Raw genomic sequence first — 7628 nt, forward strand, 5'->3', positions numbered from 1 at the left:
TCGGTCTCTATGTAACTATAGTTAAATGTTTAAAAGAAAACATATATAAAAAAAGCAAAAAGATAAAAAGAAAAAAGAGAAAAAAAGAGAAAAAGGGAAAAAGCCCTAAACTAGAGAGAGAAAAAAAGCAAAACAGAATCTGGGCTGCAAAGAATTTCAACAATTTAAGTCCCTGTTTGTCGTCAAGTCCGTTCCACCGTATAAAGGTAAAATAATTATTATAACAGTTGGAGAGGGGACAATTTATGTCGTATGAAAATGTTGATTAAATCCTCCCCAAGTCCTATCAAATGTAACCAATGTCACTCCTGATTTTTTCTAAATTTAAACATGATATCGTTTCAGAATATCAATGGAGTGTGGTCGCAGGGTTAGAGTCTTTCCATTTAAATAAAATAGATCTTCTGGCAATTAATGTAGAAAAAGCAATCAGCCGATGGGTGGAACGGGACAGATGAGTAGAATCTAACATTGGTCGCCCACAAATTGGAGTAATAGGATGAGTTTGTAAATCAATACCTAAAACTACAGAAATAGTATCAAAAATTACTTTCCAAAAGTGGGCAGGACCAAAACATAGAGACAATGAGGCCACTTCAGAATTACATCTGTCACAGGTAGGATTTATATGACCATAAAAACGAGCTAACATCTTTTGACATATGAACTCTGTGAACCACCTTAAATTGTATCAAAGTGTGTCTTGCATACATTGAAGAGGTATTAACTATTTGAAGAATCCTCTCCCATTTCTCTATAGATAGAGAAATTTGGAGTTCTCTTACCCAGTCATTCTTAATTTTATCAAATACATCTATTTGTAGTTTCAAATTCAACTCATAAATAGTCGTTATTAAGCTTTTCTGACAAGGGTTCAAATGTAAAATTGTTTCCAAAATTTCGGTTTGATGTGGTAACGGAATAAAGGGTAGAGTAGCCTTCAAAAAAATGTCTAATCGGTAAATATCTAAAAATGTGTGAATTAGGTAAATTATATTTATTGGAGAGTTGTTCGAAAGACATAAAACAACCCTCCAAAAACAAATCATGAAAAGCTACTAATCCCTTCCTCTTCCATAACAAAGGCTTGATCAGTACTAGAAGGTTGGAAGAGACAAAAGTAGATATGATAGGACTCGATAAGATAAAATCATTCAATCCAAAAAATTTACGAAATTCAAACCATATTCGAAATGGATTAGTCGTATTTTTATTCAATCTCGTAATTGTAAAAGGTAACGAGGCCCCTAGAATAGAAGCCAATGATAGCCCTTGCATAGAATCACGTTCAAGATTTATCCATCCTGGGCATTGGGTATCTTCTAAATCTTTTGTCCAAAATGTTAAACAATGAACATTAACTGCCCTATGGTAGAATCTAAGGTTCGGCAGTGCCAAACCACCATCTTTTTTTGATTTCTGTAAGTATTTTTTACTTAGTCTGGGATTTTTATTCTGCCATATATATGAAGACATTTTGGAATCAATAATATCAATGAAAGATTTGGCGATAAAAATTGGTATCATCTGAAATAAATACAAAAATGTAGGTAAGATAAACATTTTAATAGCATTGATTCAGCCGATTAAAGATAAGGACATTGGTGACCATTTAGTAAACTGATGTTTAATATGGTCAATTAAAGGCATAAAATTAGCTTTAAATAAACCCTTGTGTTTCTTGGTGATCTTAATACCTAAATAAGTAAAACTTTTGGTAGTCAATCTAAATGGAAACTGTCCATAATTTGAAACTAGATTGTTTAATGGAGAAAGCTCACTCTTACTAAGATTTAGTTTATAACCAGAAAAACGACTAAATTGATTTAGTAATGCTACTATTGCCGGAATAGATTTCTCAGGGTTAGAAATGAATAATAACAGATCATCTGCATAAAGAGATAGCTTATGTGTCTTATTCCCGCGGACAATACCAAAAATATTAGGGGATTCCCTAATAACGGTGGCTAAAGTTTCCAAAGCAATATCAAACAGTAAAGGACTTAAAGGACAGCCCTGTCTAGTACCTCGAAAGAGCCTGAAAAAAGGGGATATCTGATTATTGGTAGGTACAGAAGCCTGAGGTATATGATATATCAGCCTTATATACTTCAAGTGTATTGAATAAGTATTCCCATACTATATCAAACGCCTTCTTGGCATCGTGAAATGACACATTCTGGAGTTTTATTTGACGCTGTATATATGATATTCATTAATCTCCTAATGTTAAAGTATGAGTAACGATTTTTAATAAAACCTAATAAAACAGAAATAATTTGCGGTAAAATATTTTCTAATCTCATAGCTAATATTTGGACAGAATTTTGGAATCTGCATTTAACAGTGATATAGATCTATATGATGTCACTTCAGTAGGGTCTTTATCTTTTTTAAGAATTAAAAAATAGATGCTTCATAAAAGGATTGTGGTAATCTATTCATTAAAAAGGCTTCTTTAAAAACTTTGCAAGCCAGCGAGAATAAACTTGAGAAATGCTTAAAAAATTCTACTGTTTAGTTTTTTTTTTAGTTTAGTTTAGTTTAGAGATACAGCGCGGAAACAGGCCCTTCGGCCCACCAGGTCCGCGCCGACCAGCGATCCCTGCACACTAACACTATCCTGCACACACGAGGGACAATTTTTACATTTTTACCAAGCCACCAATTAACCTACAAACCTGTACATCTTTGGAGTGGGGGAGGAAATCGAAGATCTCGGGGAAAACCCACGCAGGTCACGGGGAGAACGTACAAACTCCGTACAGACAGCACCCGTAGTCGGGATCGAACCCGGGTCTCCGGCGTTGCATTCGCTGCAAGGCAGCGACTCTACCACTGCGCCACCATGACCGCCCTGTAAACCTATCTAAACTGGGAGCGTTACCAGAATTCATTGTGAGGATTGCTTTCTGTATTTCTTCCACCGTGATGGGTTCGTCTAACAACAAACTCATTATGTAATAAATTTGGCAAGTTCCGTTTTGATAAAAACTCATGCATTATATTGGAATCAGTAAGAAATTCTGATTGATATAGAGAGGTATAACATTCCTGAAAGGATTTATTAATTTCATCATGGTCCACAGTTAGTGTACCATCCCGTTTACTCACTAAATCTTCTGGAATTTTTGCGAATGTAACAAGGGAAATGGACAAGGGAGAGCCAGTGGATGTAGTGTACCTGGACTTTCAGAAAGCCTTTGATAAGGTCCCACATTTGAGGTTAGTGGGCAAAATTAGAGCACATGGTATTCGGGGTAGAGTGCTGACGTGGATAGAAAATTGGTTGGCAGACAGGAAACAAAGAGTAGGGATTAACGGGTCCCTTTCAGAACGGCAGGCAGTGAGACAGCTATTTACAATATACATCAATTATTTAAATGAAGGGATTAAAAGTAACATTAGCAAATTTACAGACGACACAAAGCTGGATGGCAGTGTGAACTGTGAGGAGGATGCTATGAGAATGCAGGGTGACTTGGACAGGTTGGGGGAGTGGGCAGATGCATGGCAGATGAAGTTTAATGGGGTTAATTTGTGAGGTTGTCCACTTTGGTGGCAAGAACAGGAAGGCAGATTATTATCTGAATGGTGTCAGTTAGGAAAAGGGGAAGTACAACGGGATCTGGGGGTCCTTGTTCATCACTCACTAAAATTAAGCATGCAGGTACAGCAGGCATGTTGGCCTTTGTAATAAGAGGAGTTGAGTATAGGAGCAAAGAGGTCCTTCTGCAATTGCACAGGGCCCTAGTGTGTGCAGTTTTGGTCTCCAAATTTGAGGAGGGACATTCTTGCTATTGAGGGAGTGCAGCGTATGTTCACGAGGTTAACTCCTGGGATGGCGGGAGTCAAAAGCTGAGAGAATGGAGCAGCTGGGCTTGTACACTCTGGAGTTTAGAAGGATGAGAGGATATCTTATTGAAACATATAAGATTGTTAAGGTACATAAAAATGTTGGAGAAACTCAGCGGGTGCAGCAGCATCTATGGAGCGAAGGAAATAGGTGACGTTTCGGGCTGAAACCCTTCTTCAGACTGATGGGGGGTGGGGGGGAGATGGAAGGAAAAAGGGAGGAGGAGGAGCCCGAGGGCGGGGGCATGGGAGGAGACAGCTCGAGGGTTAATGAAGGGGAGGAGACAGCAAGGGCTAGCAAAATTGGGAGAATTCAATGTTCATGCCATCTGGACGCAAGCTGCCCAGGCAGAATATGAGGTGCTGTTCCTCCAATTTCCGGTGTTGCTCACTCTGGCAATGGAGGAGACCCAGGACAGAAAGGTCGGATTGGGAATTGTTAAGGGTTTGGACACGCTAGGGGCAGGAAACATGTTCCCAATGTTGGGGGAGTCTAGAACCAGGGTCCACAGTTTAAGAATAAAGGGTTGGCCATTTAAAACGGAGATGAGGAAACACTCTTTCTCACAGAGAATTGTGAATCTGTGGAATTCTCTCCATAGAGTAATTCTCTGGATACTTTCAAGAGAGAGCTAGATAGGGCTCTTAAAGATAGTGCAGTCAAGGGATATGGGAAGAAGGTTGGAACGGTGTACTGATTGTGGATGATCAGCCATGATCATAGTGAATGGCGGTGCTGGCTTGAAGGGCTGAATGGCCTACTCCTGCACCTATGGTCTATTGTCAATGTCACATTTAATTCCATCTTCTAATTCGTTCATTTATTTTGTAAATAACAGGGGTCCCAGCACTGAGCCTAGAGGCACCCCAGTAGTCACTGCCTGCCATTCTGAAGAGAACTCGCTAATTTCCACTCTTTGCTTCCTGTCTTCCAGCCAGTGACAAACCCTACCCCCAATATCAGGTGCTCTAAATTTAACCTTGTCAGATACACCACATCCACTGGCTCTCCCTTATCCATTCTACTTGTTACATCCTCAAAAAATCCTAGAAGATTAGTCAAGCATGATTTCCTCTTCATAAATCCATGCTGACTTTGACCAATCCTGTCACTACTTTCCAAATGTGCTGCTATAATATCTTTAAATATCGACTCAAGCATCTTCCCCTTAACGCTAACTGGTCTATAATTCCCCATTTTCACTCTCCCTCCTTTCTAAAAAAGTGGGGTTACATTGGCTACCCTCCAGTCCACAGGAACCGATCCAGAGTCGAGAGAACATTGGAAAATGATCACCAATGCACCCACAATTTCTAGGGCCACCTCCTTTAGTACTATGGGATGCAGACCATCAGGCCCTGGGTATTTATCTGACTTCAGTCCCAACAGTTTACCTAACACCATTTCCTGACTAATGTGGATTCCCTTCAATCCTTCCGCCCACTAGATCCTCGGTCCCCTAGTTTATCTTCTTTAGTGAGGACAGAACCAAAATACTCCTTTGTCTCTTCTGCCATTTCCTTGTTGTCCATTATAAATTCACCTGTCTCTCACATTTGTCTTCACTAATCTTTTCCTTTTATATACCTAAAGAAGCTTTTAGAGTCTGTTCTTATATTCTCCGCAAGCTTTCTTTCATGCTCTCCCCCCCCCCCCCCCCCCCACTCTTAATTAACCTCTTTGTCCTCCTCTGTTGAGATATACATTTCTCCCAGTCCTCCAGTTTGACTCTTTCTTGGATTTAACATTGATTTCCCTCGTCAGCCACGGTTGAACCACCTTCCCTGTTTTTGTTTTTTCGCCAGCCAAGGAAGAATAATTTTTGTAGTTCATCCATGTGGTCTTTAAATCTTTGCAATTGCATCTTTATTGTCAACCCTTTAAGTATAATTTGCCCGTCTATTTTAGCTAAAATCCCATCTCATACTTTCAAATTATCCTTTCTTTAAGTATATATATATTTTGATCGCTCTCCCTATGAGAGCGTGGATTTTCTCCGGGTGCTCTGGTTTCCATCCACACTCCAAAGACGTCCTGGTTTGACAGTTAATGGGCCTCTGTTCATTGTAAATTGGCCCTAATAAGTAGGATAGTGTACGGGGTGATCACAGATCGGCATGGAGTTAGTGGACCGAAGGGCCTGTTTACATGCTGTAATCACTAAATTCTAAAGATTTCATTACATCTTTATTGCAATTAACAAAATGATTGTTGATTGCAATTATTATACTGACACAAATGTAACATTATACGTTAATGGCACAGTGGAGCAAGTGGTAGAATTGCTGCCTCACAGCCCCGGAGACCCAGGTTTGATCCTGAACTGGGCTGCTGTATGTGTGCAGTTTGCACATTCTCACTGCAAATGGAGGAATTTTGAGAAGTCAAGACCAACTCTTATCTGCCTGCATGTGATCCATAGTCCCCCATTCCCTGCATTCCATGTGCCTATCTAAAACCCTCTTAAACGCCTCTATCAGCCTCCACCACCAGCCCCGGCAGCGTGTTCCAGGCACCCACCTCTCTCTGTAGATATTAAACCTGCCCCACACATCCCCTTTAAACTTTGCCCTCTCACTTTGATGTTTCCTTCCTGGGGAAAAAGGTTCTGACTGTCTACCTTATCTACACCTCTCGTAATTTGATCAACTTCTATCAGGTCTCCCCTCAACCTCCAGTGTTCCAGTGAAAATAATCCAAGTCTGTCCAACCTCTCCCTGTAGCTGAAACCATCTAATCCAGGCATTGTTCTGGTAACCTCCTCTGCACCCTCTCCAAATCCCCACATCCATCCTGTAATGGGGGCGATTAGAACTGTACATAACACTCCAGATGCCCCCCCCCCCCCCCCCCCCCCCGACCAAATTCCCACAGAGCTGCATCGCGACTTCACAACCCTTATACTCAATGCCCCAACCGATGAAGGCAAGTGTGCAGTACACCTCTACTGATCGAAATTCTAGACTCTTTGCAAATGATTTAGATGAAACTCTGAACAGAAACTAGGGCAATTAGTTAAAAATCATTATTTTATTGTTGAAATATAACTAAAAAGAACCAAAATGAACAGTGTGCAAAATGTATTAAAAAAAGTATTTCCTAATTCCATATCTCAATAACCTAGTTTGTCAGTAAAGATACAATCAGAGATACAGGGTTGTGGATAGTCAGTGATGCAGGGTGCTGGGGAGAAGGGGCTCTGGGGGAGCTAGATTAATTTGTGTGGGGTCCTGACTTGTAGATGGGGAACGGGAATGTGGCAGATGCAGAGTACATGGACTAACTCCACCCGGGGCAACCAGACAGTAGGGAAACAGGCCCATTGGCCCACCGCATCCATGTTAACCAAGATGCCCCATCTCCACTAGTCCCACCTGCCTGTGCTTGGCCCATATCCCTCTAAACTTTCTTTGCAGCCTTACAGCTGCTTTGGTGCGATGTTTCCGGGAGTCAGGCCCAGAGCTTCAGCGACAGCGCAGCGGGGACTTTAACATTGCGGCGATAAGGTAAATGCAGTATATTACAGAGAGATGGGGCACTTTAACATTGCCGGGGGTCGCCGGAGAAGCGCTCCAATCCCTGGGTTGCAGCCTCCAACATCTTGGAGCCTCGGTGTGTGTGGAGCTTCTGGCGGCAGGCGTGGACCGGACCTTCCATCGTGATGTGGCTAATCCCTCGCCGGGGGTCGCCGGACAAGAGCTCCGACCGCCGGCCTGCAGCTTACAACATCTGGAGGCCGTGGTCTCCTGTACGGAGGTGGCCGATTTGGGAG

The sequence above is a fragment of the Leucoraja erinacea genome, unplaced genomic scaffold (genome assembly GCF_028641065.1).
Source record: "Leucoraja erinacea ecotype New England unplaced genomic scaffold, Leri_hhj_1 Leri_307S, whole genome shotgun sequence".
Lineage (NCBI taxonomy): Eukaryota > Metazoa > Chordata > Chondrichthyes > Rajiformes > Rajidae > Leucoraja > Leucoraja erinaceus.